The sequence below is a fragment of the Chelon labrosus genome (assembly GCF_963514085.1).
Source record: "Chelon labrosus genome assembly, chromosome: 14".
Taxonomy (NCBI): domain Eukaryota; kingdom Metazoa; phylum Chordata; class Actinopteri; order Mugiliformes; family Mugilidae; genus Chelon; species Chelon labrosus.
Genome location: NC_140347.1, coordinates 4,426,341 through 4,443,795, shown reverse-complemented (window position 1 = coordinate 4,443,795; position 17,455 = coordinate 4,426,341). Strand labels below are relative to the sequence as shown.

General features: G+C 39.1%; 1 pseudogene across 1 annotated transcript; it reads left to right on the top strand.

Moving 5' to 3' along the window:
• The first annotated feature begins 765 nt into the window (after positions 1 to 765).
• Positions 766 to 15,619, top strand: LOC311499390 (annotated as a pseudogene). Its single transcript has 3 exons — positions 766 to 2,124; positions 14,053 to 14,128; positions 14,226 to 15,619. The product of its transcript is annotated as an uncharacterized misc_RNA (transcript).
• Positions 15,620 to 17,455: the final 1,836 nt, after the last annotated feature.

The window sequence follows — 17,455 nt, the reverse complement described above, 5'->3', positions numbered from 1 at the left end:
CAGGTTTAAGTTTAATGATCAGAGTGAAGAACCTTTCTAGACGCCTACTTAAATAACAGAAAACCATACATATTTGGAGTAATGTAATATGAGATGATGATTTTAATTAATTATAACGGATCATTATGATTAATGATCAATTATTATGATCTGCTCGTTCTTTCAGTAGAAGCCATTTGATTTTACTTGTTGTACAGAATGTATTTGTTGGGTATTGTGAAGCTATCTAGTAGATGAACTGTGTTGTTTGAAGTCTGGGGATCCTAGTGAGGACACCCCTCTTGATGGACATCAACAGATTTTTTTAAGCAGCTCTGTTAATATCAATATACACAAAACACACACTGAAGCAACTCACTCCACAATAAAACACCTTTGGACTGAAACGCTCCCCTGATTAACAGGTCATAGATCAACATTTATCAGAAGAGTTCAGGTAAAGCTCCGCCCCCTCACCTGATTCACCTGAGACAAACCAGGAAACAGTTTATTATTGTGTGAGACTAAAGAGAGACACAGACGATCAGATTCACCTTCAGACCAAACTAACACCTTCCTCTGAGTGAGTCCAGCTACAGGAGAGAAAAGTGGAAAACTACAACACTGCTGCTTCAAGCTGCTGACTCTCCACACACTGAAGGTGAGTTTGACCAAAAACAGGACTCAAAGTCAAAGGAAGCTTCAGGGAAGTTAGTAGAAGATGGAGGAGAGACATGACTGACTGGACTTTGTGTCTGCTGTGTTTCAGCTTCACTCAGAGACTAAATGGCTTCCAGATTAGAGGAGGATCTCTGCTGTCCGGTCTGTCAGGAGGTCTTCAGAGATCCTGTTATTTTGTCATGTAGCCACAGCTTCTGTAAAGTCTGTCTGAAGAACTGGTGGAGAGAGAAACCAACACACCAGTGTCCAGTTTGTAAGAGAAGATCTTCAAAGGAACATCCACCTTTTAACTTGGCCTTGAGGAACCTGTGTGAGTCCTTCTTACAGGAGAGAGATCAGAGATCTTCAAAGTCTCGCTGCAGTCTGCACTCTGAGAAACTCAGACTCTTCTGTCTGGACCATCAGCAGCCAGTGTGTGTCGTCTGCAGAGATTCAGAAAAACACTCCAAACACACAATCAGACCCATCGATGAAGCTGCACGACAGCACAAGAAGAACCTTCAGGAAACTCTGGAGCCCTTAAAGGAGAAGTTAAAGGTTTGTGAACAAGTTAAAGTGAAGTTTGATGAAACAGAAAAACACATCAAGGTCCAGGCCCGACACACAGAGAGGCAGATTAAGGAGCAGTTCAAGAAGCTTCACCAGTTTCTAGACAAGGAAGAGGAGGCCAGGATGGCTGCACTGAGGGAGGAAGAGGAGCAGAAGAGTCAGATGATGAAGGAGAAGATGGAGACTCTGAGCAGAGAGATAGCAGCTCTTTCAGACACAGTCAGAGCCACAGAGGAGGAGCTGAGAGCTGAAGACGTCTCATTCCTGAACAACTACAAGGCTGCAGTGGAAAGAGTCCAGCGCTGCCCCCTGCTGGATGATCCACAGCTGCCCTCAGGAGCTCTGATAGACCAGGCCAAACATCTGGGCAACCTGACCTTCAACATCTGGAACAAGATGAAGGACATGGTCTCCTACACTCCTGTCATTCTGGATCCAAACACTGCTTATCCAGAACTGATCCTGTCTGAAGATCTGACCAGTGTGAGACTAGGAGATGAACAACATCTTCCTGATAATCCAGAGAGGTTTGATTCTTACTGTACTGTCCTGGGCTCTGAGGGCTTTAACTCAGGGACTCACAGCTGGGATGTTGAGGTTGGAGATAACACAGGATGGACACTGGGTGTGTTAGCAGAGCCTGTCCAGAGGAAGGGAGACATAGAGTCTGGATTTTGGGGAATATGGTTCTATGAAGGTGAATATGCAACATGTTCACCACCAGATCCTTCCACTGATCTCTCAGTAAGGAAGAAGCTCCAGAGGATCAGAGTGAATCTGGACTGGAATAGAGGAAATCTGTCGTTCTCTGATCTTGATACTAACAAACACATACACACCTTCAGACACACTTTCACTGAGAGGATGTTTCCATACATTGAAACCATGTATAAACTCCCAGTGAAGATATTACCAGTGAATCAGATCAGTTAGAGATAAACATTATGATTATAAATGTGTACTGGGCTGTAACAACTACTCAATGTCAGTGATCATATAAATTGTAGTTTTGTCGTCATGGTGTTGGGTCAGTACGTCACTGCAACCAATGAAAACACATTTAATATCTGGTGGTGGAAGTAGATCATTGTGTTCAGAGTTTAAGACACGCTGAAGCTGGAGATGATAACTTTCTTTATACAAGGACCTGAAGCAAGCAGTTGATGTGAGGAAACCCACCAACATCTCAGAACTGAAGTGGTTCTGTTCTGAGGAATGGGCTAAAGACGACTGATCAGCAGTTACCAGAAACATTTAGTTGATTTCTTGGCTCAAAGCTTAATTTCTGTAATGACTATGTCATCGTATCAGAAGGAGAGTCACAGTGGACGATGGTGGAAATAAAAAATGTTGTTGCACAGCTCAGGTTTAACTTTAATGATCAGAGTGAAGAACCTTTCTAGCCGCCTACTGAAATAACAGGAAACCAGTCGCTCTGAACGATCCAGATGATGTGTAGTTAGCTCTAAGTCTCAGGTGTACCTAGCTTTGATGTGATCTGAGCTGAAAGCTAACCTTAGCATGCTAACAACACAGTTTACTCACTTTGAGAAAGCACGATAAATATTTCTAAATAAACAAACCATAATTAAAACCGGCATTAGTAGTTTATTTTTAAATCTACAATTTCAGAGAGTCGGTTAGCATTTAGCATCTAGCATTTAGCATCTAGCATCAGCTGTTCTGGACCGAGGGCTGCTGTTTACTGAAGTGACACAAAATGTGAGAGGAGGTTAAGAAGAAGTCTCAACAAACAGTCTGTTTATCTGCTGTAGCTCGTCTGACATTCATTATTCCGTCTCCCTGAACTTTAAATAATATAATAAATAAAATATTAAATCCAACATTTAATAATTTACCTTATCAGCATTTGTGTGACTTTACTGAATGTTGGTGTGATTGTAATAAATTAAACTTACATTCTTAACAAACCATAGCTTTAAGGAGACTCATTTTCACCACCTTATAGTTTTAGCAATTATTTATTTGTAAAGTTTTATTCCATCACCACACTGTATATACAGAGTGTCTTTATATTTCTATATATATTTTTCAAAGCGTTGTTATTCTTTGTCTATATTTTTCAAGTTAGTACTTGTGGTTTTTTTTCCCCCTGGTAATTTTTCCCCTGTCGAACTCAAAGTCGTCCCTGTTTTGTATATATATTTTTTTGCCAAATTCCCGCGCTACTGTGACAAGGTAATTTCCCATATATGGGATCAATAAACATGTCTTATGTCTTATTTCTTTTTTCATTATTACCAACACAATACAGATTAAAATATGTTTGTGTTACATTCAGTTTTATTATTTTTATTTAATTTTATTGCTGAAATCCTCTGAATACACCTGGACTGTGGTGTTTATGCATATAACCAAAAACTACAGAATATTTAAGTTCAACATACATATATTTTTAATAAACAGACATATGTAAATAATTATTTTATCTTTTTTTTTTCCTTTTTGCATCTGTGCATAGCTGCTGTTTAGTTAATATTATTCTAATATCCGGTCTGTCAGGAGTGGGGTTTAATATTTTTCCCGAAAATTAGATGAATCAGATCCCGAGAAAAGACGACCCATTTCCCGGGAATCCCATGAAACAGCTGTTTTTTGTTGTTGTTGTTTTTGCCCAAGTAATGTATCGATATCATTCAAATATGCGTTCCCAGCATGTTTTATATTATTTGTAACATTATTAGGGCAAGAAACACAGTTTATGTCCATATCAACTAAGTTTGCAATGATCAATTCTGCTGCGTGATCAAGTGAGCTGCGTGCGTGACAGCCTATCTGCCAAAAAGCAGCTACCGTATTGGTGTAGAACGATCACATGACCAACCGTGCCACCACTCGCGACCAAGATCTTATTACGCTCTGAAGAAACTAGTTCTGCATAAAACATAGACGCATCGGCAATCGACTGGAATTTTTGCGACGAACTTTTTTTGGGTAGCTTAGCATGACTCGTTATGTTTTATGAACTAAAGATTGTGTAGATGCCAGACTGTGGAGCGGGATGAAACGATAACAGGGTTCACCTTACGGCCTAACAAAGCTGGCTGCAGACATCATTAGGAGGTTGGTAGCCTACTGCTGCAAATGACATTTGCTGCCGCTAGGGTGCGTGGATTTCTAGGCTATAGCCTACTGCTGCACTGAATTCAACGTTAACGTAAGACCAGTGTTCGAATTATACCATGAGCTTCGGGGGGTATCGCTATTTTGACTGGTGACGTCACTCTCCATTTTATATAGATAGATAGATAGATACTTTATTAATCCCAAGGGAAATTCAAGCATCCAGTAGCAGTTACAAACATTGAACATAAAATAGCAGTTACAAACATTGAACATAAAATAGCAGTTACAAACATTGAACATAAAATACAAAAGCTATATAAAAAATAGAAAGTGACTAGAAATAAAATGTTTATACAACTATAAACTATGTTAAAAATATAAAGTGACCTGTTAGAAATATAAATATAAAGTGACCTGTTAGAAATATAAATATAAAGTGACCAGTAGAAGTAGAAGGGTTTTTTTTTTTTTTTTATAAATATGAGAGCTTACACACACGATTTCACACTTGTGGTACACAGTCAATTTTCCTTCGAAATATAGGTCATATGACCGTGGCTGGCTGGCCGACAAGGTAAAAAAAAACTAATCATACTAGCAAGCACAATGCACCCTACCCGTTATAGGAAGGGTTGAATTCGGGCCACGGATAAACACTGTTTCACGGTGCGCCCCGTGCGTAAAATTGCGCGCCACAGTCAAAACATATTTTTCGGTATAGCAGTGCAATGCAAACATGGAAATGCATACAGACCAATAGCACAGATTACCGAAATGTCAAACACCCGACTTAAATGTAAAATCCAGAATTATTAACAGATGGGCTACAGAAAAATTCCCGTTTAATAGCCAAGTTCACCTAGCCTAATACAAGGCCTGCACACTGTGCATTTGTTTCAGTTCGTCAGTATTCATTTACCACAAAATACAACGCATGATGATATACATGGTAGTCAAAACCATAGGCAGAGTTTAAAGTTGATTCAGCCACTTACTCTTAATTTCGCACACACCAGCGCCTGCGCCCGCACCCAGTAGGCTACGTACTTTGACAGCTAGTGAAGAACCATAGCAAACAACTGAACGTACTGAGAAATGGTACATCCCAATGGGGGTGAGGGTTTGAAAATCGTATTTCATTAGATTATTTCCTGAATTGATGTGATGGTAATACTGCATTTAAATACATACAATTTTGGAAAGGATAACATTATATTTTATTAAAAAATTTTCAGTACCCCTCCAAACTATTATTTTCATCTACTTTGGGGGGTCTAAGTCTCATCTAGGGGAGTCAGACCCCCCCAATACCCCCCGTAATTCGAACCATGCGTAAGACAACAATAGAACCGCACGTGTAACAAAAAATAAATATATATTTCCCGTTTCCCGTCATAACCGTTCCTGGGAATCGGGAAATAGTCTTGATCAGATTTCCCGGGAATCCCGTTTCCCGGGATTAAACCCTATTCTGGACCGGGGGCTGCTGTTTACTGAAGAGACACAAAATGTGAGAGAAGAAGATGAAGAAGCCTCAACAAACAGTCTGTTTATCTGCTGCAGATCGTCTGACATTCATTATTCCATCTCTCTGAACTTTAAATAATATAATAAATAAAATAATAAACCCAACATTTAATAATTTACCTTATCAGCATTTGTGTGTCTTTACTGGATGTTGGTGTGATTTTAAGAAATTAAACTCACATTCTTAACAAACCATAGCTAGGAGACTCATTTTCACCACCTTATAGTTTTTTAAAAGTTTTAGTAATTATTTATTTGTAAAGTTTTATTCCACCACCACACTGTACATACAGAATGTCTTTATATTTCTCTATATATTTTTCCAAGCGTTGTTATTATTTGTATATATTTTTCAAATTAGTACTTGTAGTTTTTTTCCCCTGGTAATTTTTCCCCTGTCAAAGTTAAAGTCGTCACTGTTTTATATATATTTTTTTGAAAAATTCACACGCTACTGTGACAAGGTAATTTCCCATACGTGGGGCCAATAAACATGTCTTATGTCTTATATCTTTTTTCATTATTACCAACACAATACAGATTAAAATATGTTTGTTACATTCAGTTTTATTATTTTTATTTTATTTTATTCCTAAAAAAAAAAAAAAACTACAAATCCTTTAAATACACCTGGACTGTGGTGTGTATGCAAATAACGAAAAACTAAAGAATATTTAAGACAACTGTAAATAATTATTTTTTAAAATATTTTTTTGCATCTGTGCATAGCTGTTGTTGAGTTAATATTATTCTAACATGCACTGCTGGTGCACGGCTTAAATGACGATTAATAATATAATATAAAAGTGTCCTTCTAGCAGCTGATCTCCTGATTAAATAAAGGATATAAAAGACAAGAATCATAAAGTTTTTTTTTATTTTCCTCTACAGGGAGATACAGCTGCTCCTGGAGGTTTATTTATCTGATATCTTTATACGACAGCTCAGTTTGTTGTATTACTATTATTTAAAATCTCATTCTTCTTCCAACAAGTGGTTGCTTTGTAGGATGATGTTTGATGGAGGGATGAGGTTCTGATGCTGGAATGATACAGTGTTGTTTCATCTCATTTAAACCAAACTATTCTACTTTGGTCTCATGTGTCCACTAAACATTGTCCCAATAGTCTTCTGTCTTGTCCACTTGATGGTTCATTTTTGCACTTCTTGTCCAATGCCAAACTGTTTTTAGTTGCATCCACTGACAACAAAGTTGAATGTAATATCTTGACTCACCTTCACTTTCTCACTATCCAGCTGGATAACAAATGTCTTTTAATTATTATATTATGTTGTTTAATTATTGACAAAAAAAACTTGTGCTGAACTTCCTGCTGCCGCGTTGCTGACCTCCACTTAACACGTCCAAGCAGGTCATTCAATGTAGAGCAGACAGTGGAGTAATAACACATCTGGTGCTCTATGCTATCAGCAGATTAGTGGCTCTTTGTTGAGGAGGCTGCAAACACCGAGCGAGCTACCGAAAGTCCTGAACAAAGAATCTGAGAGCGCGGCGGATAAAGCTGCATCCTCCGGGTTTAAATATTAAAGAAATCAATCAGTTTGTGTCCTGAAAGAGCCAGAAACATCACAGTCACACTACTTACTACACAAACCCAAAAATGGATGGAGGATTCAAACCTGCTTCTTTTCTAGGAGAAACTTAAAAATGGAGTCTGGTGGTAAACTGGCATCCTGTGTCTTACAAGAGCAACATTCAAGACAGAAATCAAGCTGTTGGCCTCAAAATTAGCCAAATATGATGAATTCTCCAACAATACTTGATCAAAACCAGCTGGCAAACACTGACAGAATCTGTTTTAGAGGAAAAATATTTATAAAAACCTTTCCTAAAGAACTGAGACTGGGTTTGGAGAACAGGCGTGTTTTGCAGTCAGCAGCGTTTGATGAAATGGTGGCAGACAAACAAAAAATTAGCAGAATCTGATAATATTTATGTGTAAAGTTAATTCAAGGACAAATTATAGTCCACCTGTTCAGAGGTGTTTCCAATCAGTGTAGTGAGACTCAGGTGTTGTTGTCTTTGATGGACCAATGAATTCTGAATTCAACCAGTGAACTCTAAAAGAAAATGTCAGGGCATCTGTCCATGAGCTGAATGTGAAGAGAAACTGGGTCATGCATCAATACAACGAGAACCAAGAACACAAGTGGTTCTAAAGAACAAAAGAACAGTTAAAGAAGAACAAGATGAATGTTTAGGAACGGCCAAGTCAAAGCCCTGACCTTAATCCAATAGAAATGTTGTGGAAGGACCTGAAGCAAGCAGTTGATGTGAGGAAACCCACCAACATCTCAGAACTGAAGTGGTTCTGTTCTGAGGAATGGGCTAAAATTCCTCCAAGCTGCTGTAGACCACTGATCAGCAGTTACCAGAAACATTTAGTTACAAGGAGGCCACAGCATTAATAAATCCACAAGTCTAATTTTTCTGTTTAATTCATTTGATTGGGTCCTGTTTATCTACTTACAGGACTTGTGTGAAAATGTTTTGAGTCATTTTTATGACGAAATGTATAAAATACTTAAGGATGGAACAACTTTGAAGCAGCTTTGTTTATATCAATAAACACATAGAACAGAGTGGAGCAACGCACTCCAGAACTTAAAAGCCTTCAACTGATGTTTCCTCTAAGACAAAATACTTTGGACTGAAACGCTCCCCTGACTAACAGGTAAAACGACATTTATCAGAGAAATACAGGTAAAGCTCTGCCCCCTCACCTGATTCACCTGAGACAAACCAGGAAACAGTTTATTATTGTGTGAGACTAAAGAGAGACACAGACGATCAGATTCACCTTCAGCCCAAACTAACACCTTCCTCTGAGTGAGTCCAGCTACAGGAGAGAAAAGTGGAAAACTACAACACTGCTGCTTCAAGCTGCTGACTCTCCACACACTGAAGGTGAGTTTGACCAAAAACAGGACTCAAAGTCAAAGGAAGCTTCAGGGAAGTTAGTAGAAGATGGAGGAGAGCCATGACTGACTGGACTTTGTGTCTGCTGTGTTTCAGCTTCACTCGGAGACTAAATGGCTTCCAGATTAGAGGACGATCTCTGCTGTCCAGTCTGTCACGACATGTTTGGAGATCCTGTTCTTCTGTCATGTAGCCACAGCTTCTGTAAAGTCTGTCTGAAGAACTGGTGGAGAGAGAATCCAACACACTAGTGTCCAGTTTGTAAGAGAAGATCTTCAAATGATCATCCACCTTTAAACTTGGTGTTGAGGAACCTGTGTGAGTCCTTCTTACAGGAGAGAGATCAGAGATCTTCAGAGTCTCTCTGCAGTCTACACTCTGAGAAACTCAGACTCTTCTGTCTGGACCATCAGCAGCCAGTGTGTCTCGTCTGCAGAGATTCAGAAAAACACTCCAACCACAGATTTAGACCCATCGATGAAGCTGCACGACAGCACAAGAAGAACCTTCAGGAAACTCTGGAGCCCTTAAAGGAGAAGTTAAAGGTTTGTGAACAAGTTAAAGTGAAGTTTGATGAAACAGAAAAACACATCAAGGTCCAGGCCGAACACACAGAGAGGCAGATTAAGGAGCAGTTCAAGAAGCTTCACCAGTTTCTAGACGAGGAAGAGGAGGCCAGGGTGGCTGCACTGAGGGAGGAAGAGGAGCAGAAGAGTCAGATGATGAAGGAGAAGATGGAGACTCTGAGCAGAGAGATAGCAGCTCTTTCAGACACAGTCAGAGCCACAGAGGAGGAGCTGAGAGCTGAAGACGTCTCATTCCTGAACAACTACAAGGCAGCAGTGGAAAGAGTCCAGCGCTGCCCCCTGCTGGATGATCCACAGCTGCCCTCAGGAGCTCTGATAGACCAGGCCAAACATCTGGGCAACCTGACCTTCAACATCTGGAACAAGATGAAGGACATGGTCTCCTACACTCCTGTCATTATGGATCCAAACACTGCTTATCCACAACTGATCCTGTCTGAAGATCTGACCAGTGTGAGACTAGGAGATGAACAACATCTTCCTGATAATCCAGAGAGGTTTGATTCTTACTGTACTGTCCTGGGCTCTGAGGGCTTTAACTCAGGGACTCACAGCTGGGATGTTGAGGTTGGAGATAACACAGGATGGACACTGGGTGTGTTAGCAGAGCCTGTCCAGAGGAAGAGACATCTACAGTCTGGATTGTGGGGAATATGGTTCTATGAAGGTAAATACTTAACATGGTCACCACCAGATACTCCCACTTATCTCTCACTGCAACCAGTGAAAACACATTTAATATCTGGTGGTGAAACCTTTATTAATTTAATAGATGGGACACTATCTGAAATATTTAAACTAAGAAGAGGGATAAAACAAGAAGACCCCTTATCACCCCAATTATTTGCTTTATATATTGAACCATTAGCAGAGAGTATTAGAAAAAATATGGTTATAAGCAGTAGTCGAGTTGAGGGGGGATGAGGGGGGATGGCATCCCCCCCTGAAATAAAAACGATCAAAATCATCCCCCCTGTAAAACTGCCATTCGCTTTTTGCTGTAACGTTGTAATGTAAGGCATTTTACTCGGTACAAAGGTCAGTAACGTGCGTTACAATGCATTGGTGTTTTGTTTTATACTATCGCCAATAACACCGCGAGATTAGCAGAGAAGAAAAATTCAGCGCAAATTGTCAGCAGGCTCGACGTCGGACAGTAGCCCGTTTATAGGGGTGCTCAAACCTAAACTTTGTCCCAGCACCACTAAAACTTGAAAACAAAATGGTTGCTTTATTTTAAAAGGGTTCGTCTGTGATAAGATGACAAAAATAGCACATTCGAAGAAAGTTTGTGGTATAAAAATAATACTTTAACGAGCCAAAGGAGCCCCCCCCCCCCCCCCCCCCCGTGGTATGATCCACCTCTCTCGTTTACCCCTCCCTCCCCCACGCACGCAGCGCGCACACACCTTAGGTTTGGCTGACCACCTGGCTCCTATAAATTACCAAACGACCTATTTACTTTATCACTCAGCACCAACAAATTCCAGTCATTAACAACAGCCCCAACTTTTACTGTTGTTGCTATTGTTCAGTAGGAGTTTACTAGCTGACGTTTCTCTCTCTGGTAAGCTAATACTGCAGGTTGTCAATCAACCTTTGTCCACAGTTTATATTAAGCTTTTGGTTTGTGCATATGTGTTGATGTTAAAGCCAAGGTTTAAGACTAATACTACCTACCAATGCAATGATAACAAATGTAAAGGGGTGGGGCTTTGGTACCTTTCTCTTTCTCGTTAAGGAAAATGTCGTCCATCAGTTATATGAAATCTTAAAAATAAAAACTTATTTAATTTTTTTTTTTTTTTAGCATTCTAATTACCTTACAAAGATTGGGGAATAAAAAAAAAAATTGTGATTGGATGATATTTTTTCCCTGGTAGTCAGGAGTTTAGCTTGCTAGGGGTTGCTTTTTTGATGTTTATTGACCTTAAATTTGTTTTGCACTTATTATTCCTACCTCATCTTCTTATTCAAATGCAATTTCTTTTCTTTATTTTGTCAACGGTGCCTATTACATTCTTCTGTTGTTAGCCTTAAGCCTAGGAGCATAATAACATACATTTAGAATAAGTATATATGTATATTTCCAGTTCTTTATGGGAAAGTAACTTAACACACACACACACACACACACACACACACCTTTTTTTTAAGGTGAAAAAAATTGACCATCCCCCCTGAATTTTTTTTACAACTCGACTACTGGGTGTGACGATACCAAATACTCTAAACCACCTATATCATTGTAACTACGAAAAATTGGAGAACTCAATAAAACAAGACATCAGCAGGTGGAAAATTTTACCTCTTACTTTATCTGAAAAAATAAGTATAACTAAAATGAACATTCTGCAATGTTTCTTATTCTTATTCCAGAATCTTCCACTGTACATCCCTATATATGTTTTAAAGTTTGGGACAATCTATTGCGAAAGTTTATATGGGATGAAAAGAAAACGAGAGTTAAACTTAAAATCCTGCAGCGAAAGAAAATCAAAGGGGGACTTGCCTTACCCAATCTTCGTAACTGTTATTATGCAGCACAGGTAAAACCAATTTTAATCATGTTGAACAAAGAGCAAGGTCCGAAATGGAAGATGATGGAGACGAGGTTGGTGGATCCACTTAATACATTGATCTTTACGGGTCAGATCAAAACTAAAAATTATATAGCGAATAACATGGCTAAGACATGGAGAAGAATATGCAAAATAACTAAAATTAAAGACAATGAATTGACTTGTTTAAGAGAAATACAAAGGGACCCACATTTTATCCCAAACAAATTGGATAGTGCCTTCAGAATCTGGGGAAATAAAGGACTCAGAAGATTTCATCAAATGTTCGGAGGGGATGGAATGGAGTCTTTTGACAATATAGCAGACGTATATAAACTACCAAGAAACCATTTCTACCGATACTTACAAGTCAGAAGCTACTTAAGTGAAAAAGTCCATTTAACAACGTTTAACAACCTCCATCCACTACTGGAATACATGATAAAGACTTACCAAAGTGGAAAAATAAAAAATGTAATTGGTCAAATTTACAAATTATTGCAAGAGAATGAAACTAAAGACCTAAATTGCTTGAAACAGAAATGGGAAAATGATTTGAAAACGATTATACTGGATAATGGCTGGAAACAGTGCTCCGATATTACCAAATACACAAGATCGGCAGGAATATGCCTGGAAGATGAATATAAGATACTTTAGAACGCCCTCAACAACACATAAGTACACCCAAACTAGCTCCAGTTGCTGGAGGGAATGTGGGACAACCAACGCTGACTTAATCCATATATTTTATACATGTAAAAAAATACAAAATTATTGGATAGAAGTAGTGAACATGATGAAACAAATTTTAAGGAAAGAGGTGTCGATAGAGAGTCATAACATACTCCTGGGTATACAACCCCCATCTTTGGAAAAAGGACAGTGTTATCTTCTCTGGATTTTGAGAATCACAGCACTTAAACAAATTACAAGAGGTTGAACCCCCCAATCTAAATAAATGGTTAGCAACGGTAGAGGATGTGTATAGGATGGAAAAGGTAACCCATAAGATCGCCAAAAATGAAAAATTATTTGAGAAAAAATGGGCTCTCTTCCATCTAAGTAAGTTGGATGGAATCCTGACTATTTAATAATGACTGTTTAATAATGGATAAAAGTGGTTGAAAGAAAGGAAAGAATACCTCTGTAAAATAAGCCAACACTATGATAATAGTTTTAAAAAAATTTTTAAATTTTTTTTAATTATTTTTATTTTATTTTTTTATTTTTTTCTCCTTCCTTTTCTTCTCTTTTTGGTTTACGTGTATGTTTTTGTGTGAAGGTATGCATGTGTGTATATGTAACGTATCTACGCATGTATGCGGGAACATGTGTGTATACTATGTTTGCGTACGTGTGTGTGTGTGTGAGTGTGTGCTTATATTATGATTTGTATATGTATGGATTTGTTTTTATTTCTGATTTATGTATTTATTTATATATCTGGGGGTTGTACATGTATGCACATACAAAAAAAAATGTGTTTATGTTAAGGAAATGATTGATTTAATTATATTCAAATGATGAACTGAAATTAACACAGAGTATTTAATATCTAGTTGGGGAAGTAGATCATTGTGTTTAGAGTTTAAGACACGTTGAAGCTAGAGATGATAACTTTCTTTATACAAGGACCTGAAGCAAGCAGTTGATGTGAGGAAACCCACCAACATCTCAGAACTGAAGTGGTTCTGTTCTGAGGAATGGACTAAAGACGACTGATCAGCAGTTACCAGAAACATTTAGTTACAAGGAGGTCACAGCAGATACTGGAAACAAGGAGGACATGATATGTAATATTGGCTCATTGGGTTCTATCTTTGTTCACTTTCAGGATTTGTGTGAAAATCTACTGATGTTCATGGACATCAACAGATTTTTTAAGCAGCTCTGTTTATATCAATATACACAAAACACACACTGAAGCAACTCACTCCACATAAAACACCTTTGGACTGAAACACTCCTGACTAACAGGTCAAAGTTCTACATTTATGAGAACAGTTCAGGTAAAGCTCCGCCCCCTCACCTGATTTACCTGAGACAAACCAGGAAACAGTTTATTATTGTGTGAGACTAAAGAGAGACACAGACGATCAGATTCACCTTCAGACCAAACTAACACCTTCCTCTGAGTGAGTCCAGCTACAGGAGAGAAAAGTGGAAAACTACAACACTGCTGCTTCAAGCTGCTGACTCTCCACACACTGAAGGTGAGTTTGACCAAAAACAGGACTCAAAGTCAAAGGAAGTTAGTAGAAGATGGAGGAGAGCCATGACTGACTGTACTTTGTGTCTGCTGTGTCTCAGCTTCACTCAGAGACTAAATGGCTTCCAGATTAGAGGACGATCTCTGCTTTCCAGTCTGTCAGGAGGTCTTCAGAGATCCTGTTCTTCTGTCATGTAGCCACAGCTTCTGTAAAGACTGTGTGAAGAACTGGTGGAGACAGAAACCAACACACCAGTGTCCAGTTTGTAAGAGAAGATCTTCAAAGGATCATCCACCTTTAAACTTGGCCTTGACGAACCTGTGTGAGTCCTTCTTACAGGAGAGAGATCAGAGATCTTCAGAGTCTCTCTGCAGTCTGCACTCTGAGAAACTCAGACTCTTCTGTCTGGACCATCAGCAGCCAGTGTGTTTCGTCTGCAGAGATTCAGAAAAACACTCCAAGCACACAATCAGACCCATCGATGAAGCTGCACGACAGCACAAGAAGAACCTTCAGGAAACTCTGAAGCCCTTAAAGGAGAAGTTAAAGATTTGTGAACAAGTTAAAGTGAAGTTTGATCAAACAGAAAAACACATCAAGGTCCAGGCCCGACGCACAGAGAGGCAGATTAAGGAGCAGTTCAAGAAGCTTCACCAGTTTCTAGCAGAGGAAGAGGAGGCCAGGATGGCTGCACTGAGGGAGGAAGAGGAGCAGAAGAGTCGGATGATGAAGGAGAAGATGGAGACTCTGAGCAGAGAGATAGCAGCTCTTTCAGACACAGTCAGAGCCACAGAGGAGGAGCTGAGAGCTGAAGACGTCTCATTCCTCAACAACTACAAGGCTGCAGTGGAAAGAGTCCAGCGCTGCCCCCTGCTGGATGATCCACAGCTGCCCTCAGGAGCTCTGATAGACCAGGCCAAACATCTGGGCAACCTGACCTTCAACATCTGGAACAAGATGGAGGACATGGTCTCCTACACTCCTGTCATTCTGGATCCAAACACTGCTCATCCAGAACTGATCCTGTCTGGAGATCTGACCAGTGTGAGACGAGGAGATAAACAACATCTTCCTGATAATCCAGAGAGGTTTGATCATTACTGGTCTGTCCTGGGCTCTGAGGGCTTTAACTTAGGGACTCACAGCTGGGATGTTGAGGTTGGAGATACCACATTCTGGTTACTGGGTGTGGTAGCAGAGTCTGTCCAGAGGAAGGGACTCATTGGATCTGGATTGTGGGGAATAACGTTGTTTATAGGTAAATACTCAACATGTTCACCACCAGATACTCCCACTGTTCTCTCAGTAAAGAAGAAGCTCCAGAGGATCAGAGTGAATCTGGACTGGAACAGAGGAAATCTGTCGTTCTCTGATCTTGATACTAACAAACACATACACACCTTCAAACACACTTTCACTGAGAGGATGTTTCCATTCATTTTAACTGGGGATGAACAACCAGTGAAGATATTACCAGTGAATCAGATCAGTTAGAGATAAACATTATGATTATAAATGTGTTTTGGGCTGTAACAACTACTCAATGTCAGTGATCATATAAATTGTAGTTTTGTCGTCATGGTGTTGGGTCAGTACGTCACTGCAACCAATGAAAACACATTTAATATCTGGTGGTGGAAGTAGATCATTGTGTTTAGAGTTTAAGACACGTTGAAGCTAGAGATGATAACTTTCTTTATACAAGGACCTGAAGCAAACAGTTGATGTGAGGAAACCCACCAACATCTAAGAACTGAAGTGGTTCTGTTCTGAGGAATGGGCTAAAGACGACTGATCAGCAGTTACCAGAAACATTTAGTTGATTTCTTGGCTCAAAGCTTAATTTCTGTAATGACTATGTCATCGTATCAGAAGGAGAGTCACAGTGGACGATGGTGGAAATAAAAAATGTTGTTGCACACCTCACGTTTAACTTTAATGATCAGAGTGAAGAACCTTTCTAGCCGCCTACTTAAATAACAGGAAACCAGTTATATAAGTAGTAAATAATAAACCCAACATTTAAAAATGTACCTTATCAGCATTTGTGTCTGTACTTAACGTTGGTGTGATTTTAATAAATTAAACTCACATTTTAAATAAACCATATCTTCAAGGAGACTCATTTCTTTTTTAATTATTACCAACACAATAAAGATTGAAATATGTTTGTGTCACATTCAGTTTTATTATTTTTATTTAATTTTATTGCTAAAAAAAAAAGCTACAAATCCTCTAAATACACCTGGACTGTGGTGTGTATGCATATAACCAAAAACTACAGAATATTTAAGTTCAACATACATATATTTTTAATACACAGACATCTGTAAATAATTATTTTATTAAATACTGCTGGTGCACGGCTTAAATGACGATTAATAATATATCATAAAAGTGTCCTTCTAGCAGCTGATCTCAGAGTTTTACCTGATTACATAAAGACAAGATTCTTCCGACAAGTGGTTGCTTTGTAGGATGATGTTTGATGGAGGGATGAGGCTCTGATGCTAGAATGATGCAGTGTTGTTTCATCTCATTTAAACCAAACTATTCTACTTTGGTCTCATCTGTCCACTAAACATTGTCTCAGTAGTCTTCTGTCTTGTCCACATGATGGTTCATTTTTACACTTCTGGTTCAATGCCAAACTGTTTTTAGTTGCATCCACTGACAACAAAGTTGATTCTAATATCTTGACTCACCTTCACTTTCCCACTATCCAGCTGGATAACAAATGTCTTTTAATTATTATATTATGTTGTTTAATTATAGACAAAAAAAAAAAAACTTATGCTGAACTTCCTGCTGCCGCGTTGCTGACCTCCTCTTAAAACGTCCAAGCAGGTCATTCAGTGTAGAGCAGACAGTGGAGTGATAACACATCTGGTGCTCTAGCGATTCTTCCAACGGGGCGAGAATAATCGGGCAGAAACCGGGCGTTTCGTCCCATTGAAATGAATGGAGAAGCCCAAAAAAATCGCCAACATTCCAAAATGTCCTCCTTCGCTTTGTCCAGCGATTACTCGGCCGTGCTTCGGAGTAGAAAATTGCTTGGAAGTTTGTACGAGGCACGGGAAGTGTGGCTTTCTTTACCTGAAAACGGCGTTTCGATACCTTTTACGGTTTGGTCAGGGTCGCAGTTTATGTTTTGGTGAAATTTTGGAAAAATCTGAAAAAATCATCGTTTATAATGGATCCCTATGGCCGCACTCTAACTCGCACTCTAGCTTTAGAGTTTCGTCGAAATTCTGAAAAAAAAAGAGTTTCAATCTTACGGGGTGGCCACAGTTTTTGAGGTACAGAGATAAAAAATACATAAAAACGTAG